Source organism: Marmota flaviventris, chromosome X, assembly GCF_047511675.1.
Source record: "Marmota flaviventris isolate mMarFla1 chromosome X, mMarFla1.hap1, whole genome shotgun sequence".
Classification (NCBI taxonomy): Eukaryota; Metazoa; Chordata; class Mammalia; order Rodentia; family Sciuridae; genus Marmota; species Marmota flaviventris.
The window spans coordinates 53,506,185-53,522,622 of NC_092518.1; the positions used below are offsets into that span (position 1 = coordinate 53,506,185).

At 38.2% G+C, this 16,438-nt stretch overlaps 1 pseudogene; it reads left to right on the top strand.

The window, feature by feature from the left end:
- The first annotated feature begins 8,624 nt into the window (after positions 1-8,624).
- On the top strand, positions 8,625-13,619 carry LOC114081489 (large ribosomal subunit protein uL23 pseudogene; annotated as a pseudogene).
- Positions 13,620-16,438: the final 2,819 nt, after the last annotated feature.

Here is a 16,438-nt window from a genome sequence, read left to right on the forward strand (position 1 = left end):
AAGGAACAGAAAAGGAACTATGTCGGTTGAAGAGAACATGATCAAGGAGCTCTGGCTGAGACCTCACCAAGCCTGACCAAGAATATAGCTTAGAATAATAATAATAATAACAACAACAATGGGAGATTGGTAGAGTAGAGCAAGCAGATCAGGAGGAGAATGAGGGGAGGGAAAAAGATGTACTGAGGAATAAGATTTAAGTTATGTGCATGTACAAATATGGCATAATGAATCCCACTATTATGCATTGATTATAATGCACCAATTCTTTAAAAAATGAACATTTTCCCTGTCACACCAATCCCCTATGTAATTAAGTGGAATGTATCAATACAGCGAATGTTCTAGATTTAAGAAGCAGTTTACACCAAAGAAGAGACCCCAGGGCTTTCTGCCCTGTGAGGAGGCTCTTCCAGTGCATCTTTTGCACACTGCCACACTCCTTTCTCAGCAGTAGATCTTCAAGCAATGTTTCTTTCTATGCTGTTTCAAAGTAGCTTTTTTCTTTGTAGTACCCATTCTCCATTTAATAATCTCCACTTTAAAACTTGCAATGGAAGAAGAAATCTCCTAACAGTTTCTTTATCTGAGAAATTTGGTAATGAGGCCTTTACATTGAGTACCTGAAAATCCTTTACCACATTAACCTGATACTTTGCCATGAGCCAATCACTGCTATATTTATAAAATAAAATAAAAATCTCAAGATCACAGCAGCAGGTGAGATCAGTCCGTAGTTCATCTTTTATCTCTAGGCAACAACTGACTCCTGCCCTGGGATTACAATGAAGCAGGGAATATTCTCAGTATATACACCTCTGGAAATTACTTTTCAAAGCAGAACACAACAGCATGTCAAGCCTCCAGTGTCATGAGCAGCATCTCACTGTGAAACCTCAACACCTAGGATCCTTCACTCCTGAACCTGGCATGAAGATAAGATTTCTGGAAGATGTATATTAACATTAAATGTAAACATCCAGTCTTACCATCTGCTCACCAGAGACCATCATTAGCTTCTCTCCATCCATCAAAAAGAAAACTTCATGCCCCCCCAAGGGGAACTGAGGCTGGGTCCAGGCTTGCTTAGATGTAGTGAGAAAGAATTTTCCTTGAAGGGCTGGGGATGACTGCCAAAACCCCAACCAAACCCTCTCCCAGTCTGTGATCCTGGTAAGTAGAGTTTGCTTTGGTGAGTATGGTTTGGAGAAGTTGATTGATTCAACTCATGTTCTCAAAATGACTGAGTGCATGCTGATGTCCTGCCAGACATGGTTTTTAGAGGAACTCAGTGCTGCTGCAGCAATGACCTTGCCAAAATGCCCCTGCAAGCTCCTCATAAGGTCAAGAGTGGACAAGTAGATTTTTAAAACCCACACACACTTGCCTTCAAGCTAGACAAATAAATAAATAAACATACACACAACCCCACTGTGTGATGGTTATAAGAAACTCATTTCAAATTTAATGATATGGGCAGCTGAAAGAAAAATAAGGAAAGAAATATAGCATTAAACTTTAATTTATAAAGCATGCTGGGCACAGTGTAATCCCAGCAGTTCAGAAGGCTGAGGCAGGAGAATCACGAGTTCAAAGCCAGCCTCAGCAACGGCGAAGTGCTAAGCAACTCAGTGAGACCCTGTCTGTAAATAAAATACAAAATAGGCTGGGGATGTGGCTCAGTGGTTGGGTGCCCCTGAGTTCAATCCCCGTGGTGCTAGTCATGATAGCACATGCCTGTAATCTCAGATACTCAGGGCCCTGAGGCAAGAAGATTGCAAGTTTGAAGCCAACCTCAGCAATTTGGCAAGACCATATCTTGAAATTTTAAGTAAAGAAGAACTGGGAAGGTTTTTCAGTGATAAAGCACCCCTGGGTTCAATCCCTAGCAAAGGAAAAAAAAAAAACAGCAGAAGTGGCTAAAAAATTGTTAGATAAAGAAGACTTCAGAGGAATGAATATTGTTTGAGACAAAGAAGAACTTTACATAAGATAAAAAGATCAATCCTCCAAGAAGACTTAATAATACAAAAAGTATTTATAGAATAAACCTCAAAATTCATGGAGCAGGGCTAGAAGTGCGGCTCAGTGGTAGAGCACTTGCCTAGTATATGCAAGACCCTGGGTTAGATCCCTATCACTGCAAAAAACATTAATAAGGCAAAAATTCATAGAGCTAAAAGGAGACATAGACAAATTCACAATTATAATTATGAACTTGAAAGCTTCAACTCTTAGAAATTGTAGAACTGCTATACAGAAAATCATCAGGGATATCAAAGAACTGATTAATACTATCAATCAACATGATCTATTTGGCATATATAGGACACTCCACCCAACACAACAGAACACACATTTTTTTTACACAAGACCTTTATTTTATTTATTTATTTTTATATGGTGCTGAGGATTGAACCCAGTGTTTTGCACGTGCTACGCAAGTGCTCTACCACTGAGCCACAACCCCAGCCCCAGAACACACATTTTTTTAAGTGCATATGGAACATTCCCCAAAATAGACCATATCCTGGGCCCCAAAACAACCCCCCAAAAAATGTAAAAAGTTGAAATCATAGTGTTTTCTCTATGGAATGGAACTAGAAATCAATAACAGAAAGACAACAGGAAAATTGTGAAACACACATCTAAATAATTGCCAAACTGCCCCTGTAAGCTCCTCATAAGGTCAAGAGTGAATAAGTAGATTTTGAAAACCCACATACTGAATTATTTAGATGTATGTTTCACAATTCTCCTATTTATCATCTTTTATCTCTAGGCAATAGTTGACTCCTGCCCTAGGATTATAATGAAGGCAGGAATGTTCTCAGTATATACACCTCTAGAAATTACTTTTCAAAGAAGAACATAACACCATGTCAAGCCTCCAGTGTCATGAGCAGCATCTCACTGTGAAACCTCAACACTCCTAAACCTGGCATGAAAATTGTGAAACACACATCTAAATAATTCAGTCAAGATTATGTCTTGAAGGAAAAATATCAAACTAAATGAAAACAAAAATATAAATATCAAAATATGTAGATGTAGTTAAAGCAATGGTTAAAGGTAAATCTATAGTACTAGATGTTTACATTAAAAATGGGAAAGGTGGGGGGATAGGAAGGGTAGCAGAATACAATAGACACTAATATGGCTGTATGTATAAACGTGGCTGTAAAACCAATGTGATAGTGCAATCTGTACACGTGGAAAAATAAGAATTCATACCCCATTTGAATCAAATGTATGATATGTCAAGATCATTGTAATGGTTTGAGCAACTAATAAAAAAATTTTAAAAAATGGGAAAGGTCTCAAAGCAATAATCAGGATTTTATCTCAAGGAAGTGGAAAATGAAGAACACAAGCTGAGGCAGAAGGATAGCAAGTTCAAGGCCAGCCTTAGCAACTTAGCAAGGTCCTATCTCTAAATAAAATGTTAAAGACTTGAACAGACACTTCTCAGAAGAGGATATACAACCAATCAACAAATATATGAAAAAATTATCATCATCTCTAGCAATTAAAAAAATGCAAATCAAAACTACTCTAAGGTATCATCTCACTCCAGTCAGAGTGGCAGCTATTATGAAGACAAACAACAATAAGTGTTGGCGAGGATGTGGGGGAAAAAGGTACACTCATACATTGCTGGTGAGACTGCAAATTGGTGCAGCCAATTTGGAAAGCAGCATGGAGATTCCTTGGAAATCTGGGAATGGAACCACCATTTGACCCAGCTATCCCTCTCCTCGGACTAAAGGACTTAAAAACAGCATACTGTAGGGACACAGCCACATCAATATTTATAGCAGCACAATTCACAATAGCTAAACTGTGGAGCCAACCTAGATGAATAGATTTTTTTTAATTGGCATATATACACAATGGAATTTTACTCAGCAATAAAAGAGAATAAAATCACGGTATTGGCAGGTAAATGGATGGTGTTGGAGAAGACAATGCTAAGTGAAGTTAGCCAATCCCAAAAAAAACAAATGCCGAATGTTTTCTCTGATATAAGGAGGCTGACTCATAGTGGGGTACAGAGGGGGGAGCATGGGAGGAATAGATGAACTCTAGATAGGAGAGAGGAGTGGGAGGGAAAGGGAGGGGGCAGGGGATTAGCAAGGATAGTGGAATGTGATGGACTTCATTATCCAAAGTACATCTATGAAGATATGAATTGGGTGTCAACATACTTTATATACAGAGATCTGAAAAATTGTGGTATATATGTGTAATAAGAATTGTAATGCAAAAAAAACAAAGTACATGTATAAAGACATGAATTGGTGCAAACATACTTTATATACAAAGATATGAAAAATTGTGCTCTATATATGTAATAAGAATTGTAATGCATTCCTCTGTTGTGTATTTTTAAAAAAATAAAACCAATTTAAAAACAAGATAAAATTTTTAAAAGGTGGGGAAGAGCTGGGGATGTGGCTTAGTGCTTAAGCCCCTCTGGGATCAATCCCAGTACCCACCCCCGTCCCCAAAATAAAAAGAGAAAAAAGAAGAGCATTATAAAGCCCAAGCAAACAGAAAGAAGGAAATAATAAAGAGAAGAAATTTTAAAAATGTAAAACCAAAGCCAAAATCCAGTTCTTTGAACAGAACAAATAAAGAACATGTGGAACTACATTATCTCAAAATGAAAAGTTTAATTAAAAATAAATAAAACAATAAATTGTTTTTTAAAAAAAGAGTAAAAATAAAAAGCATAAACTGTCGGTATAATATAATTACTACTCAAATTATATGACGACTTTCCTAACCATCCTGGCTGGAAATGTAACAGAATGTGATGCTTCAGTCTTGAGCTAGAATTTCTTTGTCAGAGCCAGTCATGGTGGTGCACACCTATAATTCCAGCAACTCAGGAAGCTGAGGCAGGAGGATCACAAGTTCACAGCCAGCCTAGGCAACTTAGAAAGACCCTGCCTCAAAACAAAAAAATAAATAAATAAAAAGTATAGGGGATGTCACTCTAGTAAAGCAACCCCAAGTTTAATCTCTGGTATGAAAAAAAAAAGAAATTCTTTGCCAGAAAACTTCAGTTTTTTGCTCCTATTACCTGTAACTCATTGGATTACACCTAACCACATTATCAAGTATAATCTCCTTTACTTCAAATCAAATTATTTTGGGTGTTAAACACATCCACAGAATGCTTTCACATAAACACCTAAAACACTATTTTGTTAAATAACTGTATATTATAAACAGGAGAAGTTGCCATACAAAATGAACCATAATTATCCACCCTTGTCAAATTGGCACACATATGCACATCTCCAAGCAAAGACAATAACAAAGTTATACTTCCACCTAACAAGACACAACTATCCCCTGTACTACTGAAAATGTGCTAACACTTTACCCATAAGAAGATACAAAGTTCTGGGTGATATTCATGCTTCTCCTTCATGTCTTATAAATAAAATACTCTGATGTAAAGTTAACATCAGAGTATTTTATTTATATAAAATACTCTATTATTTTATATTATAAGGATATAAGATAAGGAATAAGACAAAAATATTTTATATAAATATATAACAGCTGAGCATGGTGGCACATGCCTATAATCCCAGTAACTCAGGAGGCTGAGGTAGGAGAATCACAAGTTCAAGGCCAACCTCAGCAACTTAGTTAATCCTGGGTATGTAGCTCAGTGGTAGAGACCCCTGGATTCAATCCCCAGTACAGAAGAAAAATACATACACACACACACACACACACACACACACACACACACACACATTCAAAAGAATATTCTTAGCAAAAGTAAGGAAGACATACTCGTAATAATTATAAGCCCTTTTTCTGCAGCTGGTCATGTGATCTAGCTGGCATTTAAAACTACCTTCTGCCACTATCCATTCCATATTTCCTTTGCTCTCAGCAAATACCTCAGTTTGTCATGCTTCTTTGCCTGATGAGGTGACCCCAACTTCCATTTCTAAAGGATCTGAGTCATTAGTACAATATACCATGTTTCACTGTGATTTGACTTATGCTTCACAGACTTTTTAAAAATATTTTGTTTCAGGGTTTTTTTTAGTTGTAGTTGGACACAATACCTTTATTTTATTTTTATGTGGTGCTGAGGATTGAACTCAGGGCCTCCCACATGCTAGATGAGCACTCTACCACTGAGCCACAACTCCAGTCCCACTTCACAGACTTTTGAGTTTTTAAAAGTTAAGGTTTTGTGGCAACCCTCCATTGAGCAAAGTTATCATTGACATTTTTCCAACAATGTGCTCACTTTGTGTTTTTTGTAAAGCTCACAATGTTTTTATCATTATTCAATTAATATTTTCATTATTATTATTCTGTTATGGTGATATGTGATGGGTGATTTCTTATTGTGTTTGTTCTCATTGTATTTGTTTGGTGAACTTAATAGGTAAATATTGTGTGTATTTGGACTGGTACACTTACTGGTCATTCTCCCACCTCTCTCCCTCTTTTCAGGTCTCCCTATTCACAACAATATTGAAATTAGACCTATGACCTCAAAGTGTTCAAGTGAAAAGAATTATGCATTTCTCACTTTAAATCAAAAGCAAGAAATTATTAAGCTTCATAAAGAAGATGTGCCAAAAGCTGAAAGAGATCAAACGTCCTCTTGCACCAGTTAGCCAAGTCATGGATGCAAAGTAAAAGTTCTTAAAGGAAATTAAAGGTTCTACTCTGTTGAACTCATCAGTGATAAGAAAGTGAAATTGCCTTATTGCTGATATGGAGGGAGAATAGTAGTGGTGTGCACAGAAAATCAAACTAGCCACGTTCCCTTAAGCTAAAGCCTAATCCAGAGCAAGGACATAACTCTCTTCAATACTATTAAGGCTGAGAGAAGTGAGGAAGCAGCAGAGGGAAAGTTTGAAGCTAGCAGAGGTGGGTTCATGAAGCTTAAGGAAAGAAGTCATCTCCACAACATAAAAATGCAAGGTAATTAAAAAATGCAAGGCCAAGCAGAAAAATGCTGATGTAGAAGTTTCAGCAAGTTATCCAGAAGATCTAGCTAAGAAAATTGGTGAAGGTGGCTCCACAAAACAATGGATTTTCAGTGCACATGAAACATTCTTCTATTGAAAGAAGGTGCCACTTAGGGATCTCATAGCTAGAGAGGAGAAATCACCAATTCCAGGCTTCATAGGACAGACTGACTGTCTTGTTAGGGGATGATGACTTCAAGTTGAAGCCAATGCTCATTTACTGATATGAAAATCCAAGGGCCTTTAAGAGTTACATTAAATCTTCTCTGCCTGCACTCTATAAATTCATCAACAAAGCCAGGATAGCAGCACATTTGTTTATAACATGGTTTACTTAATATTTTAAGCCTAATTTTGGCACCTACTACTCAGAAAAAAAAAAGATTCCATTCAAAATATTACTGCTCATGGACACCCAAGAGTTCTAATGGAGCTGTATAATGAGGTGAATATTGTTTTCTATAGCCCATGAATCAAGGAATTACTTCAGCTTTCAGGTATTACTATTTGATAAATACATTTCATACGCCTATAGCTGCCATCAATAGTGATTCCTTTGATGGATCTAGGCAGTGTAAATTGAAAGTCTTCTGAAAAATATTCACCATTTTAGATGCCACTAAATACGTTTGTGAATAATCATGCTATGTACATATATAAAAATACCACAGGCCCAGGTGTGGTGGCACATGCCTGTAATCCCAAGGCTCAGGAGGCTGAGGCAGGAGGATCACAAGTTCAGAGCCAGCCCCAGCAACTTAGCAAGGCCCTAAGCAACTTAGCTAGACCCTGTCTTTAAATCAAATATTAAAAAGAGCTGGGTATGTTGATCAGTGATTAAGCATTCCTGGGTTCAATCCCCAGTACCAAAAAAAAAAAAAAATACCACGGGGAATTTCACCTTTATGTATAAGTAGAAAGAACCAATTAAAAATAAATAAATAGGTAAATGAAAAGAAGGGCAGTAGAGTAGAGGAAGGAGGGGAAAGGGGGATGTGAACTGAAATCAAAGTCCAGGCATGTATGCTTTTGATGGAATGAATCCAGCTACTATGTATAACTATAATGCTCTAAATTTTTAAAAAATGTGAATCATGGGAGAAAGTAAAAAGTCAGCCCTCATGGATTACTGACTTTGACAGGTTCAGGACTTGAGTGGAGCAAATAACTACAGATGTGGTGGAAATAGCAAGAGAACTAGAATTAGAAAAGCAACCTAAAAATGTGACTGCAATCTCATCACAAAACTTGAACGGATTTTTTTTTATGAATGAGCAAATAAGGTGATTTCTTGAAATGGACTCTACTCTTGGTAAAGATGTTGTGAACATTGTTGAAATGACAATGAAAGAGAATAGTGCATGAATTTAGTTGATAAAGGAGTGGCAATATTTGAGAGCATTGACCCCAATTTTGAAATAAGTTATATTGTGGGTGAAAGGCTATCAAACAGCATTTCATGCTACAGAGAAATCTTTCATGAAAGGAAGAGTCAATAGAAGCAGCAAACTTCATTGTTGTCTTATTCAAGGAATTACAGAGTTGGGGTGTAGCTCATTATGGTGGAAGCCCTAGGTTCAGTCCCCAGCACTGAAAGAAACAAAGATGAAGAAAGAGAAAAAGAAGAGAAGACAGAAAGGAGAAAGGGGGAAAGAAGAAAAGAAAGAAAATTGCCATAGCGACCAGAACCTTCATCAGCCATCACTTGGCTCCATCAGCAAAGTGCCAGGGGGCAAGACCTTCCACCAATAAAAAGATTATCCCTTTCTGAAGTCTCAGATGATTGTTAGCAATTTTTATCAATAAAGTATTTTTAATTAAGGTCTGTAGACATAATACTATTGAATGCTTAATAGACTACAATATAGTGTAAATATAATTTTTATATGCACTGGGAAATTCTAAAAATTGTGGGACTCTCTTCATTTCAATACTCATTTTATTTTAGTGGTTTGGAACCAAACCCGCAATATCTCTGAGGTGTGCCCGTAGTCCTGTCAAATTGGATTAGTGTAGCTTTCTATTGACCTTAATCACAGAGCACAGTAGTGCTAAGAGATGCCCTAAATGATCTATTGTATTTCTGACATACTCTTTCTTACTTCCATTATGGAGTAGGATCCCAATAAATTGCAAGCTTTCCCCTTGGTAATCAGAATCAATCACCACAGCCAGTAAGTAAATCCCTTCATTATATGTTGATTTAGAGGCATGAGAAGCAGAAAGTAGCAGGGTAACTGTCTTAACTTCCTATTCAATAAAATCATTTTTGTGCTATCACTTGGTAGAAGCACCCACCTTTGGAATTAAGATCTCTAGGTCAGAAAATCATAGGGTCATTGGAGCAGGAAGCAAAAATTTTGCTAGTAGATAATGAGTATAATGAATGATATCGCTCCCATTTCTGTCTCGTTGATTCCTGGGCCTATGAATCCTGACAATGGGGAAAACAATACCATATATCAGACACTGGCTTAGAGCATATACAGCCTTCTGAAGAACATGCCCTAGCCTTGAAAAGTATGGTTACTTAATACTGTTACTGAGTCTTTGAAAGGCCATTCCACCATTCTCTCAAACCATCTCACTCAGGATGGTGGGGAACATGGGAAGCCAGTGAATTCTATGAATTAAAGTCAACTTTCAGAATTCATATGCTATAAAATAAATTTGTTGATCAGAAGAAATGATGTATGTGTGTGAAACATGATAGTGAATAAGGCAATCTGTAAGTCCACAGATGATAGTTTGGGCAGAAACATGTAGAAGAAAGCATATCTAAACCTAGAGTAAGTGTCTAGTCCATAAGAGTAAAATGCTGCCCTTTCTATAATAGAAGCGGTTCAGTGTATCAATTTGACACCAGTGATTGACTGATCTCTACAGGAATTGTCTCAGGATGGTCTTTGGTGATGGCAGATTGGGTACTCAGCAGGGGATATAGCCAGGTCACCCTTGGTGAATTGAAGTCCATGTTGATGAGCCTATGGGTGACTTCCATCCTTACTACCTTGATCACTTTACAAATGAGCCCTTTGGGTGATGATAGGAGTAGCTGAGGAAAGGGACTGATTGCTATCCACAGAAAAAAATCATCTTATCTACTTTATTATAAAAATTTTGCTCTGCTGAGGTCACTCTTTGGTTAGAATTCACATGGGGCACAAATATCTCCAGGCTTTTTTGCCCACTCCGAAAGGCCTAGGCACATACCTTTGCCCCTGATCTCCTTGTCAGCAATTTTCCAATCATGTTCCTTTTCAGGCCCTGACATCCATCTAAACTAATGACCAGCCAAGTGTGGTGGTGCACACCTGTAATCCCAGCAACTCAAGAGGATGAGGCAGGAGGATTGCAAGTTCCAGGCCAAACTTTGCAAATTAGTGAGAACCGGTCTCAAAATAAAGATTAAAAAATGGCTGGGGATGTGGTTCAGTGGTTATGCCTCTGGGCTCAATCCCCAGTACTGCAAAAATAAAATAAAATATTGGCCAAAGTCCATGAATAAATATGTGCTCAAACTTCTTGCCATTTCTCCTTTTAAGTAAAAGTGAACAACAAGATGAAATGTCCAACATTCTCCCCACTAGGAAGTTTTCTTTTCCACATTGCATTTCAGGAAATTATCTATAGTGTTGCAGCTGTCCACTTTCAAGTAGTACCTGCATCTCATGAAGAGCCATCATGGAGCCCCAAAGTCTTCCTTTAGTCTGTCAATTGATCAGAGAGGAGGTAATATAGCAGGAGTGGGACAATGGGCATTTAGGCCACTTCTTCACCTAACTTATGCCTCCAGTGCCTGCTCAAGCACAACCTTACATACCACTTCCATTTTATAATTGAAGGCTGCTGTGCATGCCCAAATTTGTAGCTTGGTGGGTCAGGCAATATCTAGTTCATGATGAGAAACTCAGGTCACATGATAACTTGGTGATCCAAGGTTAAGTGTTCAGTCTTTACTAAAGCCCAGTAGCAAGCTAAAAGCTGTTTCTCAAAAGGAAAATAGTTATCTTCGGAGAATGGCAGGGCTGTGGTCCAAATTCTTAATGGTGTATGCTGTGATTCATAGGGGCCTACTAAACACTCCAAACAGCATTCCTATGTGCCATTAACACTTCAAGCACTGTTGGATCTGCTGGAGCATATGGCCCAACTGACAGAGCAACTTGCATGGCAATCTGGACCAGTTACAGAGCCTTATCTTGTTCTAAGTTCCACTTAAAACTAGAAGTGTTCAAGCTGGGCATGTGGCACATTACTGTAACCCCAGTACCCAGGAAACTGAGGATACTTTGAGTCCAGGGGTTTGAGACCAGCCAGGGCAATATAACCAAACTCTATCTCAAGTAATTTTTTTTTTAAATCTAGCAGCTTTTTTAGGTCACTTTGTAAAGGGGTCAGAGTAGCACACCTAAATTGGGAATATGTTGTCTTACAAAGTCCAAAGAGGCCCACTAGATATCATGCATCTTTTTTGGCCAGGTGCAACAACTCAACATTATTTAAAAGGCTCTCTCAAGCCAGGCACGGTGGTGCATGCCTGTAATCCCAGCGGCTTGGGAGGCTGAGACAGGAGGATCACGAGTTCAAAGCCAGCCTCAGCGGCAAGGTGCAAAGCAACTTAGTGAGACCCTGTCTCTAAATACAAAATAGGGCTGGGGGTGTGTCTCAGTGCTCAAGTGCCCCTGAGTTCAATGCCCGGTATGCAAAAAAAAAAAAAAAAGCTTTCTCAATATACCCCACACCACTGGATCCACAGAAAATGCACTGAAATGGAGGGCCTTGAATTTTTGTTAGATTTATTTCCTAACCTCTGACATACAAATGTCTTTCCAGCAAATCTACAGTAGTTGGTACTGATTTCTCATTAAGTCTAATCATCATAATGTCATCAATACAATGAATCACTGGCATTTTGTGGAAGGTGAAGGCAAGCAAAGTCCTTGTGGACTAAACTATAACATAGAGTAGAAAGTTTGTATACCCCTGGGATAAGACAGTATTGCAGGCCTTGATGGCTGAAAGCAAACGATTTCTGGTGGTCTTTACTTATAGGCATTGAGGGAAAAATCATTTTCTAGATCAACAGCTGATACCAAATACCAGGGGATGTCTTGAGTTGTTCAAGCAATGAAACTGCATATGGTACAGAAGCTTCAATTGGAGTCACCACATGGTTAAGATTTTGATAGTCCATTGTCATTCTCGAAGATCCATCTGTCGACTGTACATGCCAAATAGGCAAGTTGAATGGGGATGTGGTAGGAGTCATCACCCCTGCATCCTTCAAGTATTGGTAGTGGCACTAATCTCCCAAGTAAATAAATCCCTCCAGGAATACAATATTGGTTTTGGTTTACTATTTTCCTAGGTAGAGGCAGTTCTAGTGGTTTGCATTTGGCCTTTTCTACCATAATAACCCACATTCCACAAGATAGACAATATCAGGATTCTGCTAGTTGCTGACTATGCATATTACAAATAATGCAAGCCAGAATGGTAAAATAACCATCAAATGGGATCAAGGACCCACCAGATCGGTTGTGAGGTGGACCTGAGATAAAACTCCTTTGATCACCTGACCACCATCAATCCCTACTTTGATTGATGAACCACAGTGATATTTTGTGTCTCCTAGAATTAATGGCAGTTCAGAGCTGGTGATTAGCAATTCCTGAAAAGTCTATTTCCATTTCCCTAGTTCCCTCTTTACCATTGTAAATAGAATGATTATTGCATTTAAACCTAGTTGTATCAGAGGAGCAATTCTAAAACCTCCAGAACCAATTCAGAAAAGTTATCCACAGGATTCTGTTCCTCTAGAAACACTCTTGGTACCAAAATCCTTATTAATCAGGGTTCTCAAGAAAAGTAGGTCCAATAGGATGCTATATAACATTTATGGGTGCATATTAGTGTAACAGGGGATACTTTCCAGTATCAGGTTACATGTAGGGAGGAAAGGAGATTAATGAGATGGGAAAGGTTTTAATGTTGTCCATAATCATTTTATTCTTTAAAAAACAACAATGATCTGGCCAGGCAAGATGATGCACACCTGTAATCCCAGCTGCTCAGAAGTCTGAGGCAGGAGGATCACAAGTTCAGGGCCAGCCTAAGCAACTTAGCAAAACCATGTCTCAAAAGAAAAGGTAAGCTTTTTCACCAAGATGGTGCCCCTCCCAAAGCTGAAGCCAAAGCAAAAGCTTTGAAGACCAAGAAGGCAGTGTTGAGGGTGTCCACAGCCATAAAAAGAAGAAGATCTGCACGTCACCTACCCACCGGTGACCCAAGACATTGCAGATCCCGAGGCAGGCCAAATATCCTCAGGAGAAACAAGCTTGACCACTATGCCATCATCAAGTTCCCCTGACCACTAAGTCAGCTATGAAGAAGATTGAAGACAACAACACACTTGTGTTCATTGTAGATGTCAAGGCCAACAAACACCAGATCAAAGTAGTTGTAAAGAAGCTCTATAACATTGATGGGACCAAGGTTAAAACCCTGATCAGGCCTCATGGAAAGAAGAAGGCAGACGTTTGACTGGCTCCTGATTATGATGTTTTAGACTTTGCCAACAAAATTGGGCTCATCTAGACAGAGTCCAGCTGTCTAATTCTAAATATATCTTCTTTTTTCAACAAAAGAAAGAAAGGAAAGATTAAAAGGGCCAGGGGTATAGTTTAGTGGTACAGCACTTTCCCAGCATGCCCAAGACCCTGAGTTTCATCGCCCAGCACTACTAAACAACTAAACAAAACAATGATCTGAAACAAATATGAGAAATTTTAACATTCATTATATTTTATACATTTGTGTTTGAGATATTAATAATTGATGATCAAAATATAATGGTAGAGAAAATTCCATTTCAAATAGCAATTACCAAAAAATACTCAGGACTAAAAAATGTGAAATATACAAGATGTGAATGAAAAGGTCGTTATCCAATTCTGGGGGATACAAAGTCTTGGGAAATGTCCTGTTGTTGAATAGGATGACTCATAGTACACAGATGTTCATTCTTATCTTTATATTAATCTATAAGTTTAACTTGATAATGATTAAAACTCCAACCGGAGTTTTCGAAACTAGAAAAACTGATTCTAAAGTCCATATAAAAATGAGGTAATCATGAAATGCCAGAAAAAAAATCTATGAAAAAAGAGGAGTAATGAAGAGGTATTGGCCTTATGATATATTAAAATACATTATAAAGACACAGAAATTACAAATGTTGGGTTGTACTGACACATGAATTAATACCCATACCATAACTCAGATCTGACCATTTGGGTCTATCCTACTGTACCTCCCTAACCAAAGTCACTATTGTCTCTCAAAGTACTACAATATTCCTACAAAATTGTCTATCTACTTATACTCTGTCCATTCCTCCATTACATAGTCCATTCTCCATGCACAGCTGGAGTGATTAGTGTGTGTGTGTGTGTGTGTGTGTGTGTGTGTGTGAGAGAGAGAGAGAGAGAGAGAGAGAGAGAGAGACAGAGAGAGAGAGAGAGAAAGAGAGAGAGAGAGACTGTGGATTGAATATGGGGCACTTTACCACTGAGCTATATCCTCAGTCCTTTCAATTTCTTATTTTGAGACAGGGCCTCACTAAGTTGCTGAGGCTGGCATTGAACTTTCAATTCTGCAGCCTCAGCCTTCTGAGTAGCTGGGATTACAGGTGTGTATCACCAGGCCCAACTCAGAGTGATCTTCTAAGAACTTACTTCACGTCACTCCCCTCCTTGAAACCATAAAAAGAGACACATCAATGAAACAAGAGTTCAGAAATAGGTCCAAATACCTAAAAGAAACTGTTATATGATCAATATCAAATGTCATATCAGTAGACAAAAGATGGATTATTCAATAAATGGTGTTGGGACAATAGGATGGTAATCTGAAAAAAAAATTGGATCCTAGACTCACCCCCTAACCCCCCAAAAAAAGTTTTAATGGTATATTTTATTTGAATTGACTTATTTATTTATTGGTTCTGGGGATTGAACTCAGAGGTACTCTACCATTGAGTTACATCCCCACACCTTTTTATTTATTTGTTATATTTTGAGACAGGGTCTTGCTAAGTTGCTGAGGCTCAAAACTGCAATTCTCCTGCCTCATTCCCAGACACTGGAATTACAGGTATTTGCCACTGCACCTGACTAAAAATGATATATTTTTAAAATGAAGCCATAGAAAGCTAACAGAATCCTTTGTGTGGGAAGAAGCAGTCAGTAACTCAATGGAAGCACAAAATAAGCTTCCAGGGTACTGGTGCTCTTCTGTTTATTGATCTGGGTGCTTATTACATGGAATTATTCAGTTTTTGAAAATTCATTGGACATGCTTGTGACATGTGTAATAATGTACACTTTTGTACATAATATTTCAATTAAAGGGGGCTGAGGTTGTAGAACGCTTGCCTAGCATGTGCAAGGCACTGGGTTTGATCCTCAGCACCACATAAAAAGCAAATAAGTAAAATAAAGGTATTGTGTCCAATTACAACTATAAAAATAAAGTTTTTTAAAAATATATTTCAATTAAATAATTCAAAACAAGGGCTGGAGCTGTAGCTCAATGGTATAGGGCTTTCCTAGCATGCTTGAGGCCCTGGGTTCAATACTCAGCACCACAAAAAATAAGCAAACTAACAAAGCTACAAAAGATAAAAGATATCTGTGGTGTACACCTGTAATCCTAGTTATTCTGGAAGCTGAAGCAGGAGGATGGCAAGTTTGAGGTCAGTCTGTGCAACTTAACAAGACCCTGTCTCAAACTAATAAGGACTGGGGGTGTAACTCAGATGCAGAATGCCCCTAGGTTCTATCCAGTAGTACTAGAGAGAGGAAAAAAAGGTTGGTGAATTTAAGTATATAAAAATCATATTTTTAGATTGTACATATGAATTAGATCATGAGGTACTTGTCTTTCTGTGTATTCCTTATTTGACTTAACATAATGATCTCCAGTTCCATGCATGTCATCACAAGTGACAGGATTTCGTTGTTTTTTATGGCCAAATAGTATTCCATTGTGTCTATGTACCAATATGTTTCCATATCTTGGTTATTGTGACTAGTGCAGCAATTAAATATGGGAATACAGGTGTCTCTTCAAAATATTGATATTAATTCCTTTGGATAATCATATAAAGAGTACAAAGTTTCAGTTAGGCAAGAGGAATGAGGCCAGTTGGAGTAGCATATGCCTGTAATCCCAACAACTCGGGAAGCCGAGGCAGTAGGATCAGAAGTTCAAGGCCAGCCTCAGCAATTTAGCAAAAATGTTAGGAGCTGCCACATAGGAGCTGAGCGCCCCCTAGCTTTGAGCGATGGAAATGTGGAGACTGATTTCCACTGCACACAGAAACAGGTGGATCCCCTCCTCCGCTCAGCAGGGGA